At 36.2% G+C, this 15325-nt stretch overlaps 1 protein-coding gene across 1 annotated transcript in view; it reads left to right on the plus strand.

The window, feature by feature from the left end:
- Window positions 1–5289: 5289 nt before the first annotated feature.
- The window catches only part of apba2b (amyloid beta (A4) precursor protein-binding, family A, member 2b), a 94004-nt gene continuing 83968 nt past the window's right edge, over window positions 5290–15325 (plus strand). Inside the window, exon 1 of the mRNA XM_030124033.1 lies at window positions 5290–5436. The gene's annotated coding sequence lies outside the window, so the exon portion shown is untranslated. The remainder of the gene's footprint in view (window positions 5437–15325) is intronic.

Consider the following 15325-nt stretch of genomic DNA (forward strand, 5'->3'; position numbering starts at 1 on the left):
TAATGCCTCCCTCTTGTGTTTATTTTGGGTTAGTCCCCTTCTATTTAAGCCCACCTTTGTTCTTTGTCTGGTTAGGTCAGTTTTGTTCTATTACAGTTACCTCAGTTGGGCCCAAACTTTGTTCATTTTTTAAAATTTATTTACATTTTTTGGAGCTTTTGTTAAACATTTTTTGAACTTTATTAAATTATCCATTTTTCCAAACTTTTCCACCTTTGTCCTGGTCCTTTTGTTTGATCCACTGCAAACACAATGGACCAAAGATGCTTTGATATGATGTTAGTAGCACAAAAGAAAGATGACATAGGGAAGTACAGCTCCTACTGTGTTGTATGTGATGATTAAAGTGTAGAAAGTCATGTCTCATATTCATAAATAGCATTTTTTTTTAAGAATCTATCATGTTTTGCAAAGTTATATATTTCTACATAAATGGAGCAGGAATGATCTCTAAATGACATTATACTTACTTAAGAATAGAAAAAAGGAAGAGGTTGCCCCTTTGTAAAACCATGGTTTACTACATTAAGCTTATTATTATTATTAATAAAATGCATATATTATAAATACACTTTATTAAAACTCAAGTCAGTGTTTTATGTTGTAGACTAGGAGACCTGCAACAACAAACCTGTACATGAAATGAGCTGCAATGAAAGTAAGCTAATGATGAAACTTAAGCAAAGGAGTCCCAGCCAATGAGTAGAAAATGTCACACAAGATAGTATTCAGATAAAAAAAAAATCATGTCTTAAATTTAATTGAGCAGTGGTTTCCATGTGTTATTTTAACAATGCATGAAAACTTATGCTGTGGCACAGACACAACTCATATTTTCTTTGCTTTGGTTTTTGATATGGCCTTTATTTATCTTCGTGTATGCCCTGATTTCTTTGACCATATGGAACACATGGTTTTGGTCTCTGACCCTTGTATTCAAAGTATTTTAAGGTACCGATGCATAATTTATTTTTGTGTAAGATATTAATTAAATGTAAGATGTTTGTTTCTTTTAAATGAAATTTAATGTGCAAAAATGATTTCACAAATTTTGTTCACAAAATGTTTCGGTAGAAAAAATGAGTTTGTCACAACCAGAACCTACCAAAATAAAGTCAAAGCTGAGATAAGGTAGAGCCATTTGGATTTGACTAATTATTACTTTACAATCTGTCATTCATTAAGGCTTGACTCTTGTCAAATTAGAGATATTGTGCTGTTCAATAAACTTCAGTGTTTGTGTTCATTTTCCACAGTACTGATGATTCCAGAGCTCCTTCTATTGGACATATACTAAATTACACCTTATACCATTAAACAGGTCGATCTTAAACAGCCTCACAGCTGGGATGAGCTGTGAAATGATGAAATTTCAGTCTTTAAAAGTGAATTAGGCTTAATTTTATTGAATTATATTGAATATATGTTGGTGTCAAAGCAGCTTGTGATGTAGTATATCATTACTGACATTAAATATAATACACTGCTGCCCAAACAGCTGGAATAATTTTGTTTTCAGACACATTCCTCTTTTTATTCCTATTTATACACATCGGTAATCACCTTTGACCAGGTACAGCGATTACATACTAAGTCCCAGTTACACTTTATCCATCAGAAATGAATCACATTGTCACAATCATTTTGTGAGAAGAAGTAAAAGATATTTTATTCCAAATTTATGGGCAACAGTGTAGTTTGCATTCCAGACTATTGTTTTTTACTGTTTTATATTTGTCTATGCACTTTGTAAGAGGGTTATGCAATGTGACAAATGTATGTGACATATTCTGTCTGGTTCTATGTGGGATAATAAATTACTATTTTATGAATAATGAGTCCAAATTGTGACAAAATGTCAATGTCATGAGATTCACTTTATGTTTCACTTTTCAGTCCTGTGATGTTTTCTACAGCTCCTTCTCCCTCATAGACACACCAATGTTTTGTTCAGTCTTCTTTTTTAATAATTTCAAACACTTAAAAATGTTGACATACAGTATATCATACATTACTTTTACATTATTACTACTGTATCTTTGGAACATTTGTCAGTATCTATAAGGCTGCAGTAAAATACTGGTTGTGGAAACAGATGCTGATCATGAGAAAAACCATCAGAGACAGGAGGGAGTTCATCCCAATATCTGTGATTCAGCTGGATTCCCTCACAAATACTGTGTATAAAAGTATAAAGATGTAACCTCTGATGTTCATTCATTGTTAACATTTATCAAAGTGTTTCTGCTATTTTAAAGCTTGTACATACTTAAGTGAACATCCTATCTTTCCATTGGGCTGAGCATTTATTGAACATTTCCCAGTCCCTTGTGACTTAAAGGTGTTGAGTTTTATTTTTTAGAATGATGATAGACTTTTGTAGATTCTGACATTCAGTGAAATTCAGATCTAATTCATTGTCACCTTAAATCTCAGTTCGCAGTGAGTATTATTATTATTATTATTATTATTATTATTATTATTATTATTATTATTATTAACATGTGTGATGTAAATATTTTGGAGAACCGTGAAAAATTCCATGTTTCAGACTCGCATACTCTTAATATTTATAAGGTTAATAGAATTTCAGTGAAGCCATTGTATTATATTTAGTAAAGTTGACATCCTGCACTTGACATCTTGTCATCGTGCCTTTGTTGCTGAGTTCAGTTGTAATGTATGAACATGACCACTAGAGGGCAGTGTTGTCTTTAGCTCATGTCTCAGATGACAGCCTGATTTATTTTTATTTAAAAAAGCAACATTTTGCTTGTTGGTTAAAGAAAACAATAAACTCAGGGATTATGCACTTATCATGAACTGAACAGTTTAATAAACAGTTTAATGAAACGTTAAATGGGTGTAATGTGTCTTGAGACTGCTCTGACAAATGAAAATCCCCAGTAAATCCCCTTTAAAACTTGAAAATACTTGAAACTGATTGTATAATCTTGAAATCCTCTGGTACAGTATGTTGCAAATGGCAGATGAGGTATGAAGTAGTTCTAAAATGCATTCATCAGATATCGCAACACAAAATCCTGCTTCTCAACAGAAAACATCCAAAATAAATCCACAAAAAATATCAAGCAATAAAATTATTTTATTTAGCTACACGAATATCTAAAAAGACTCTAGATATAAAAATGTATATGTATTTATACAAATTTGCCTGAGCAAACAATCATGATATGCAAATGTATTATAATCAAAACAACTACAGTCTTGTCTGGAGGTTTAAAGGCTGTTCTCAGGTCAGTTTCCATTATTACTCTGTATTATTTTGCATTTTCTCATTACAGTGCAATGCATAATATTTCCTGTGCCATAGATAATAGGTGGGAGCTCATCATTGCTATGCCATCTGTGTTTCCTCAGGGTAAGCATACAATAACAGATCTAATTGTTGTACAGCAAGTACAGTCGTTGTCTTACGTAATCCATAATGTCTACAGGGAATCTCTAGCAAATTACTACAAAATGTTAAGTGTTTTGACTTGTTTAATTTTTAAACGAGTGGTTTGTGAGCTATAACATATGTGATCTGCACATTTGTTGAAGAAATTTTATGAAACTTTACAAAAAACTTTACAAAAATAATAATAATGTTGTATAAATAACACAGGAAAGACATTAACGTTACATTTGTATTAAATGTTTCGTAGAGACAACAAATGTACTCTGCTAAATTTGACGAGCCATTACATCTTATGTCACATTGGTAGATATATTGGTTTAATTCAGTCAATCAGATTTTTGGCTCAACAAAATTGTCAAAAATCTCTAACACCAAATCACAAAATCACGAATGTTGCTTCCTCTGGAGACCTTTGTAGGGCAACAAAACAATCCAACTACCCTGTTTTATTGTAATGTATTAAATGTGAATATCTTCAGTTATTGTGTATCCCAAGTGATTTATTTTATATAGACTTTTTTTAATTTTTTGTTTTTATTAGATAATGCAAATTGTCCCATTGCAAGTGTTTTTTTTTATATTGCTGTTGTGAGTAAAGCTTTAGTTAAGACAACTTATGTTGTCTCTGAGTTCCTGTAGACAGAAAAAATTTTACTTAAATCATGATCTGACCATGACATTTTTTTAACTGTTTCACAAGGCCTTTCCCACTGCTAAACAAAATGCTTTGATAATGTAAAATTCTTTGTATCTTTTCATTCATTCCTCCATTAATTTAATTTAATTTATGGTCTGGAATGTCTTATGATGCTGCGATGCTGTGATGCTTATGAGGTCATTTTAACAATATTATGCCTGTTAATAAATGTTTTGTATCTTTGTAGATTCACTGTGATCTGTACATTGCATTGCACATGTGATAAACTGAAATGAAATGATAAACTGAGACATTATATTGTTAAAATTGCACTTATTTTTCTTAAGAAATGTCACATTTTTCACAGTTGTTCAGCTTATGTGTTTATGCATTTGGCAGACGCTTTTTTCCAAAGTGACTTACAGGGGAAAACCAATCAAATCACTCAATCAGTCAAATTTTATTTATGTAGCGCCAGATCACAACAAAAAAGTTATCTCATGACACTTTATATATAGAGTTGGTCAAAACCAGACTCTAAGCCAATTGACAGAAACCCAACAGAATCCTCCAGGAGCAAACACTTGTGACTGGTGACAGTGGCGAGGAAAAACTTCCCTTTAACAGGCAGAAACCTCAAGCAGACCCGGACTCCTGGAGGATGGCCGTCTGCCTTGACCAAGCTTATTTGCATTTTTTAAAGAACAGTTTGTAGATGAAAACATTTTCACAATGTAATTTTACTTTTTTCACTCGCATAGGCTATAGAGAAAAATTTCCATTGTGTATAGGTAATCATGTTATTTTTTGGATCCTGAACTAAAATGGGTTTGATACATTTGGATTAGAGAGACTTTGGGTCCCAAAGGTCTAAGGTCAAGGTATGTTTGTGTATTTATTTTTGTTTTGTTTTTTTTTACAAATTATGATGCAAAGATAGTGAAGTAAAGAGTTTTTGTTTTTAAATTTATCATGAATTTAATAAAGTGAAGATAGAACCACTGAAAAGCCAGTGTTTTGTTAGTTCCACTATTTAATGTAGTGTAAACAAGTATCCTATTATGTGGGGTACGGATGGGGTCCCAGAATCCTCGGCCGGGTGGGGTCTCTCTCTCTCTCTCTCTCTCTCTCTCTCTCTCTCTCTCTCTCTCTCTCTCTCTCTCTCTCTCTCTCTCTCTCTCTCCTGTGGGTTTATCCACAGACCAGACAACTGCAGTGGGCTCGTCTTCTGTTATGCTCGTTCCGGGGCGTCTCTCAGCCTCCGTGCTCCGTACGCTCCGTGTCTCAGATCCACACTGAGGGATGCTCCAGCAGCCAGCACCGACCCTGACAGCACAGACCGTACGGAGGTGACTCAAAGGCATATGAAATCACCCAGGTAAGGCGTCCATATTTTTTTTATATGTATATAAATACAACTATATCAACACCAGAGTGAATAATCGTCGGTAGTATCCCCCTTCCTCCTCCTCCTCCTCCTCCTCCTCCGTCCGGATGGATGGATGGATGGATGGACGGATGGATGCTGATCCGAGTCTGCCCTTAGCATCCGTGTTCACAGCAGGACAAAAACAGCCACTGGTGTATATAATTCAGACTGTATTTATTCCTGTGTAACTCCGTGAAAATACTGGAGATGCGTTTGAGGTCCGTTCACACCTAATGTTTCAATACCCGTGATTCATCCATGCGCTGCCAATAGTCTACGCCTAAAATGATCGATTGTAGTCATTTTACCACAGGCCTTTAAAATGTACCATTATATAATGAAGGTCATTAATTTTTAAGTGTCCTTAATGCTTTATTTCGTCCTTTTATCGTTTTATTAAACGGCTCCTTACGGATGTGAAGGCAACTCATGCTTTTTCCCTTGGTGGATGTGGCTCACCCACTCACAATAACCCCTTATTTTCTTTAGTATACTTTACATTTTATCCCCCCATAAATGTGTTTTTTTGAAAATCCAGTTGTTTTCCCCTCCTCTGTTGTACTATTAACACCACAGAGGTTATGAAGTGTGTGAGGCACAGCACTCTGCATTCAAGTCCCCCAGAATAGCTGAGGAAAACAGGGTTCTGGATTTGAGACCTGTGCAGTTTCTGTAAGTAATGGTGTGCACAGCCTGTAAACGTCCACAGACTATATTTGGTAGAGGATTTGTCTTTTCCTTTAGTGGCTGCTGTGTGTACCACTGTGTGCCAGGGCTGGTCACAGGGGAGGGCAGCTGCTGACAGGCGTTGTGTCTGGATGTTCATTGTTCACTGGAGGCAGGGGACAAACGCACAGGGTGTGTTTTCCATCATGCATCGTTATGGACATATACTGTACTGTCCTCACCAAACCTGGCAGAATGGGTCTCAGTAGCAGCGAACCACTTGTATGCTGTTCTTCAGGCTGAGCGGCGTTAACAGAACACAAATATCAGTAGTATGGTCCCAAGTGGAGAATATACAGTGTATGTTTTGCTGCATCAGGTTTAGAATAGTGATGCAGTAAAACAAATGATTTAACAAAATGTTATCCAGCACAACAGAAAAACACTTTATCGATTTACCTGTACAGACATGAAAGAAGATAGAAAATGTACTCGTGCAGATTTAAAATACATCTTTAAGTGTTAGGGCAGCTGTGGCTTCATAGTTTACCACCACCAGAGTGTGAATGTGTGAGTGAGTGAATAATGGATCCACTGTACGTGCTTTGACTGTGCATTCATAGAAAAGCACTATATAAATCTAATCCATAACCATTATTATTATTATTATTGTTATTATTATTATTATTATTATTATTACTGTTTCTGCAGGATAACTGCAGCTAATGAAGCACACGTTGTGTTACAAAGAAAAACAACAGAAAAAAGTTTAGATTTTTATTAAAGTAAGTTTTACTGTCGAGGGTTTCACGCCGACATGAAACTGATAAGAGTGTGTAGAGTGTGTACAGAGTGCACTAAAGCTGATTCAATCAAAGACGTACAGTGTGAAGATTGAAGAGAGGCTTGTACAGAGGGGTGTGGAGAACAGACAGAACGAGAAAGAGAACAATGGATGTGGCGCAGCTGAGTAAGGAGTGATGACCAGAGCTATAGGGGAGGGCAGATAGAGGAGAGTAATGCAAAGCTATTAGAGAAAGTGAAGGGACCCTGGAGAGCCATGATAGAAACCTACAAGGCCTTAGAGGATGCACATAGCATGTTGATTTTCTGCCGTGTTGGTTGCGGAGATGTCATGTCGTTTAATCGGCCTTGTTATGTTTCGGTCAGTTTTATGCCTCCCTTCCATTCCCACCTTTACCTCACTTCCTCTACTCTGTCCTGCTGTGCATATCTGTTTCACTGCCCTGCTTTGTCTCACCACCTCTGTAGCTACAGATCTGTGTAGCACTTGCACTGAAGGACAAAACACTCTCCCTGCAGCCTGCTGGGATCCTATTCATGCTGCAGCCGGAGGATACTAAATCTGACTCTGGGAGAGGAGGCAGGGAAGGGAAACACCCTCCAGCCCTGCTGCACGAATTAGGAACGATAAAAATAACTACTTAGAAATCTGTGATTTAATCATTAGTTTATCAAGATAATTAATCTAAGCGTACTTGTTACTAGATCCAGCCAAATAAAAATAGCCTTTAGCAGAAATGTAGCTGTTGTAGTATACTGGATGGAAGAACCACAGGGAAATCAGTTATCCATTATATAATATCATGTGTAATATCTTCTTAAAGGCTTTGCTCTGTAAGCTAAGGATTTAACATGCTAAACATTTATGTTCTTAGCATTACTCATAATATTGAGGGGGTTGAAAGTTTAATAGCAGACTATCTGTGTCCTGGGGTGAAAAAAAAAAAAAGATTTAAGGTGATAAAACCTATTTATATGACAATAGGTGGGTGTTGCCGTTCATGTTGTGTGAAAGTGTGACAAAGGCAAAAGGCAACTGAAACGATTATTTGTAATGAGGCTTTTGTGAGATAAGAGGTGCTGCAGTGTTGTTATGCACAATTGCAATGCTTTGGAAAGGCTTTGTGTGAGCAATTATAGCAACACACGGTCCAGCATGCAGAGGACAAGCTGGGAAACGCATTATTGCTGTGTGTTAACTATAGCGAGCAGAGAAGTGCTGAGGCACTGCAGATAGGGTAGAGTATGTGGAACTACAACCCACACTAATCGTAAATGTTGATATAATCCAGTCATTGTGCATTTTAGTAAATCTGATATGTCAATGTTTGTATACAATAAGAGGAACCAGTCATACAGAGAATACTGAAGATTGAAGGCAAAACATCTACTCTCTTGCACAATTTGGATAAAGCTTTTAATTTGCAAGACAGCAGCAGTAAATTACTATAATTTTTCTTAAATTGTCTGAAAATTGTTTTGCTAACGATTAATCCTAAAGAATGTTAGAAAGTGCTGAAAAATGGTTATGACTATTTGCAGCCTAGATATCTCAATTCATCTTACGTGGAGTCTTACACAGAATCTAAACCAGTCTTCATTAATCTTAGTCAGTTGCATTTGTTGTTGTGCAATTCCTAATATCATTTTGTAGTCCCATACAACATTTGCATTTCCAGAATCAACCCTTATTGTCTATTTCCATGTCTAGTTTGACAAAAATGTTGATTTACATCCAGAGAGTAAAAAACCCGAAATATATTTTACAGCTGAAATAGCAAATTTAGAGCTTTGTGTCGCCTTCTCAGCCATACGTGCACTCTGACTCACATGTAGTTTTATTTCACAGTCAGCTGTATAAAGCACAATATAAAATAAAACCTAGGCAGAAAGTTTGTTGCAGAAAGCTAGAGTGGTCAATAGCAAAAAAAAGAGTTTAGAGCTGACAGAAGCGTTTTGCATTTACATATTCTGATTGAAAATATGCTGAAGCCCTCTATTCTGACAGGTTCTGTTTCATAAAGCAGGATGAAATAGCACGGTAACCAAATATATATCTTCACAATATGTACCTTTGCTCATCTTTGTTTGCACAGTAGGGACCTTAATATTCTTTTCAGCTCACCACTAGTTGTTTGTCCTCACATTTTATGGCATATTCACAATCACTGTTCAGCACAAGGAAAATGGTTTTCTGACTGATTCATTCTTTTAAAAGGATGAGCAAAATAACATAGTTTAAGTTCTGCCTACAATATGATCTGACCAAGGCTATAATTTGCTTTAAATAGAATAGAATAGAATAGAATAGGGATACAGTTTATAGTTTCAATACAAAGAATGCAACTAATGTGCTGTAGAGAGTTTGTAACTTTCTGATTTTCTTTTTCTTTTTTTTTGTCTTGTCCAGCACCATAACAGCAGAATGTTAGTCTGACTGCCTTTTTGTGCTGAACAAATTTGCTTTGCCAAGGGAAACTTCATAAAGTATATGAGGCTCCCCTTGATATTCTACTGTCTTTATTTTGAGTTTGGTTGAACCGCATTTTGATGCCAGACCTGACATGAAGGAACAGGGGAAGAAAGACTTTCTGATTTTCAACTCTTGTCCAGTCTGGTTTTGACATTAACAATATTATCAAAACACTAAAATTTAAATGATCAACATGCAATATAGACCAAACAACAGTATAATACTAGCGCGTTATTAATACAGATATCTAGGGACTGACATTAGTAAATGCGTCGTTCCTGTTTTTAACTTCATTTCCCATCATGCAGCGTGGTACTGCGCTTCCGGTCAACCGAGCAATGCGATTGTAAGGCTACTGTATTCCAACATGACTAATATCTCCCAAAATATTGGTCCTATCAACTTGCCGAGATATTTAATGTGGAGATGGGATTATTCCTCAACTGTAGGTACCAAATTGGCCAGTTAAAAACGTCTGAATTTTTCAGAACTGTCCACATACACACATACACACACGCTCAGAGACCTTCCAGTATTATGATATAGATAATTTCAATTCAATTTTATTTGTATAGCCCAATATCACAACAAGGTTATCTCAAAGGGCTTTACAGAGTCAGTTGGATGTAAACATCAACAGTCAAATAAACAGCAAGAAAATAATTTACAAACATACTAAAACTACATTACACACTACACCAAAATACAGTTAGGGAAAAAGTTTTTTGATACACTTTACATAATCCCAAATATTATCATGAAATATTTGCAGAAAATCATTTTTGTGTTTCTAAAGGTGTGGCTACATCACACAGAAACAAACAAATGGAATTAATTTTTTTGTTTTTGTTTTATGTTAACAACAACAACAACAACAACAACAACAACAACAACAACAAATACAAGTCTTGACAGTTTCAACATGTAATGCGCTGGATATGTTTTGTTGTCTTGCTGAAACATCCAGTTTTGACCTTGATAGAACAGAGCATGTGCAGAAGAGAACATGTGGGTTTGGAGAATGGAACAATACTTGGCAGAGTTCAATGACATCAGAGTGATTCTTAGTGCAATATATCACAAATGCATAGTGCATCCAAAAACATTTTTTCCACTAGTGTATTTACCACAGAACCGGCACTACATTATCATCAACCATAACACCCTACAAGTCAAATATAACCTCCATCCAGGCAAAACAAGTTAATGGGTATTAATAAAATGCCGCATGCAGTGAGTCATTCTGACCTGGTTGTCCTTTTTTTGTCCTGAGGTGCAACGGTCAGTCCTGGTTGTCCAGCTCTTGCCATCGCTCTAGTAGAACATATGAATATGACAGCCGTATTACTGATACTGACGTTGTTTTGACAGCGCTGTCTCTTTCAATTTCTTTTTTTTGTGGAAACTGTGATCCATGTTTCTGGCCCTGTCATGTTTTTCCTTTAAACCCTCCGTAGACTACTTTGATTTGCAGACAAAGCTATAGCCAATAGCGTTCATCCGGGGGATAATATCAAACTTAGGTGACTTGATAGGTCTTTGAGAGGTCGAATGTTGCATTCACTGATGTGTTAACAAAGATCAAACATTTTATTACTGCCCTTTTATTAAGCAGTGATGAAACCATGAAGAAAGCGGGTCACATCCTGTGGATCAGTCAGGCATGGTTAAGAGGACAGTGTTTCAACATTTCCTGTCTCATTGTTCCTGACAGGTCTTAAAATGCGTTCGGGTCTTTGAACGGTTGTTTTGTTGTTGGACAGGAACCTCCGGAGCTTTGCGATGGGTTCATACAGGACACGTAGATACTTTCAGTATTGTTTACATCCACGCTAAACCTGAAATATATATGTAACAGTTTGGTGATAAATGAACAAGCAGACTGTCACAGGACACGTCAACCTCCATCTCAAGTACATGATGTTTTCCTTTCAATATTTGCCTCTTACTGTCTGTGACTACTCTCTGTCCTCCTCTAGCCCTGCTGTAAAACCCATTTATGGCATGAAAAACCATCTTCACAATACATCAAACACTTGTCCTTACTCCCTTGACATTTTTCCACACATCAGTAAGCTGTTCCTTTAGGCAATCAATACTGAGACTGTAGCTTGTTGAGAACGCACAGTTTGTGAGAGATGAAGACTTCTAAATGCCTGAGCGATGCAACATTTACATGTATAATTCACATTCACAGGCCTGAGTCCAGCACGAATGCCAAGGCCATGTTATCTACAGCCGGAGGTCCTCAAAACACACACCGCATCTCCTGTGACTTTCAATTTTTAGACACACGTTATGTAACTGTAAATGCGGCTTCGAACTTTTAACGCACATTAAAATTCCACAGATCTTCACACAAGAGGTCGACTGATAGTGGGTTTTTAAAGGCTGATATTATAACGAACTATGGAGCAGGACGAAGCGAATAGTTGATCAATCGGTCATCATCCCTGCTTTTACCTTCTTCTCCTGCAAAAAAATACACAACAACCATTTTCACATGGTACAGTTATTACCTTGTAATCTCTGGTAATGTGTAATAATTGATCTTAATCCCATGTGAATCTGGCATGTCTGTAACTAAAAAAAAATAAAAAAATCCACCACAAACGACCAACCCCATTCATGAAACAAAGAGGTCCTCTGATAATAGTACTGTATGGATTTGCATTGTTTTTAGTGTCCTTTACATATTCATTCAGCTTATTCCTGGTCTGGGACTATAGAGGATATCTAGTGTTGATGAATGAAACTTTTAAAAGGGTTTTGGTAGAAATTCAGGAGGCTCTTGGTGAAATGTAGCATGGAGATTCACTGCAAGAGTAAACAAATCCTTCAGAAAAACGCCATCTCAAAAGATGGTGATATGCATGAAAACATACGGTAAGGAACCATTTTCTGCGTTTCATCTGTGTCTGTAAGTGCTGAGCCTTGAAATCACAACTGGAGTACACTATAAGTACATTTGAGTAAAAAACAGACACCGGAGGTCTTCGGGTTATCCTATTCCCATGCGAACAGAGTTTTCCACTTCATTAGAAACTGGATAATCGCTGAATTTATCTTCAAGCTCAAGGTAATTAATCAATAACTCTGGAACTGAACATCAAACTAACCCGCCAGAGAATTAGGTGAAACCTTCAAAGTCAGCAGTTTTAGTGGAGAAGCTATCGGCCACTAAATTGTGCCGATAATCATACATACGGTGCATATTTCTATTGTCTTCGAGCAGCCCAGTCCCTATCCGTTCAGCCATTTAAATGCAAAACAATTGAGATCATCCTTAAAAACAAAATGGATCATATTTGTCTTTGGGCATTTATCATTATCATTTATCATATGTGACTCTTTGAAGAAGCATTGTCTTAACCCAGAAAGACCCAGTGCTACTTTTATGGCACATCCCAAAGAAATTTTTCCTCTCCATTTAACCTTTCTTAATTGATCAACATTTATTATAATATTATCCTCTGTATTTTTCCTTTTTTTCAGCGAAAATCAGGTATTTTCCTTTATTTAATTTGTCGATCATATAGATGTTCATAAAAACTCAGATTAAAGTTGAGGGTTATTATATTAGAAACAAAGAAAACTGATGAAAAAGTGACTTTTTCGCAAAGATATCAATAACTGAGCATAAAAACAAGTGTCTCCATTCACTGTCATTGATCCAACTCCATGGGTTTTACAGGTGAATCAATGTTGTAGAAGATGATGGTGTTTCCACGTTCACTACAAAGCCTCTGAACGTCCAAATGGGTCATATCTGATGGCCATGAAAAGATGACATACTGCATTTTCCCCCAATTATTTACATGTATTGATAGAATTAATGGATCAACAGGTATTACACATTTTACATATCTAGATAGTTTTGGTCGCCGGTGGGTGTTTGGGTCTTTCTGGGTTAAAATTACGTAGTTCTGAACCATTACCTTGTGTTCTCTAAGGTTTTTCTCAACAGAAAACCCGAGGTGAGGAAAGCAGCATTATATCAGCAGTTTGAGAACCACAGACACGTAAATTCATATATAAAAGTGTCTGCCGCCGGTTATGGGTCACATCAGAGGGTAGAAAGAAATAACCCAGGATGTCATTTTGGTCAGAGGACTCATAAATATACACAGCAGTAAATATAAATAAAAGCTGTTCTGTGGTCAGGAGCTGAAAACATTTATTTACCTATTTACCTTTATTTACTTCATCTACTTTAACCTAATAGTGAACTACATCCTGATTAAGTACTGACATATTTGCACATCATAAACTGATCTTTTTGTTAACCTCACTTGTTTTTTAGTTGTTTTAAGTCTTGTGTGTGACCTCAATTTTAGCCAAAGAACATGTTTTAATTGACCTGCAAATTACAATAATATGCAAATTACGATAATTGCAACATAGCCTATCTTGCAATGCCAGTCTTAAATGCAACTATAATGAATTTTCCTGTTCTGAGCAAAAATGTGGATCAGCAGTTCAGGCCGCCTTTTACGCATTTCTGGTTGAATTTCTGTAAAATGAGCCTGAGCTGTAACAGTTTAAATAGAAGATTTTTTTTTTTTTTTTCTTTTTACTGTGTATGATAGTGTCCCCTTGAATCAATGAGGTGATTCGTACACATCATTTCACCTCTCTTTATGGCATTAGCATGTAAATGAGTCTAAATCAGTTTCACACTCTGTGACTAAATCAGGTCACATTGGGAGGACAGCGAAATGGCTAAGAAAAAAGCAAGAGAAAGAAAGAACGAAAGCACCCCTTCTCCCACAGTGCAGGGTGAAAAAGAAACCCTTTCATAGCTGCATTAATCATGGGTGGTACTAAAGAGTCTGTCTCTGGGCGACACCCACAGCGAGAGAGAGAAGCAGTGAAACAGTCTTATCCGTTAACCGCATGCATGTGAATGACATCAGTCTTCCTTCCCTTCACAGTTGTGTTTTATGTACTTTATCCCATTATAATTTAACCATCAGATAAATTTAACTGATGAAACTTCACTACCATAACTCTAATCGTCATGATGAATGCGCTGCATTTTACTCCTGTCATCCGTAATGTTTGAGTTACTTTATTCTTACTTAAAATATATGTACAGTAACGTGTGATGAGTAGAGGAAAGGTTTGAGAGTGTTTTATCAAATCTGACTCAAAACTAAATCCTTTTATCATTTTTATGTAACCGATGTTGTAAAAGTAACCATTTTTACTCCTTCAGGACCATAGCTCTTTATTGTGATGGATTTATGTCTGTGTAGTGTTTACAAAAGTATCTCTTGCAGTTTTTACAAACTGAAATGCATCCCTTGTGCAGTTTAATATGTTTCTTTAATGCAAGTAAGATATTAAGAGTTTTAATCTTACGCAGTCCTTAATTTAAGCAAATCATGGCATAAATGAAACATATGGCAATTAAAACCATAGCCCATGTTTGACTGTTGTGTGAGCTGGTTGTTAACCTCATGTCCTACAGCTACGGCAGATAATATAAGAAGTGAACGTCAGTGGAAATTAAGTGTTAATTAAATCTTTAAATGACAGTTGTAGAGGGATGATTTTCCTTTTAAATTCTGCTCTTTGCCAGACAGAGAACAAGTCAACCCATATGTTTGATGTTGCTTTCTTCTTCATAAAAGTTACTGTTGGTAAATAAAATGTTGATTTATTTAGCTAAATTATTCATGTTTGAGTTCAGTGAGTGAAGGAGTCAGCCTGGAATAGATCCAATACTCAACCAGCTTTCACAGTTTTACCTTTAATTTAGAAATGATGAATATACTGTAGCTGCAAGAACCAAAGCCAAACCCACAGACATGACACAATTTGAACAGACTTTATCATGCACAGACGTGTTAAATAGCGTGTACTACTTAATGATTAATATACTAGACATTT

This window comes from Sphaeramia orbicularis, chromosome 3 (genome assembly GCF_902148855.1).
Source record: "Sphaeramia orbicularis chromosome 3, fSphaOr1.1, whole genome shotgun sequence".
NCBI classification, from domain to species: Eukaryota; Metazoa; Chordata; class Actinopteri; order Kurtiformes; family Apogonidae; genus Sphaeramia; species Sphaeramia orbicularis.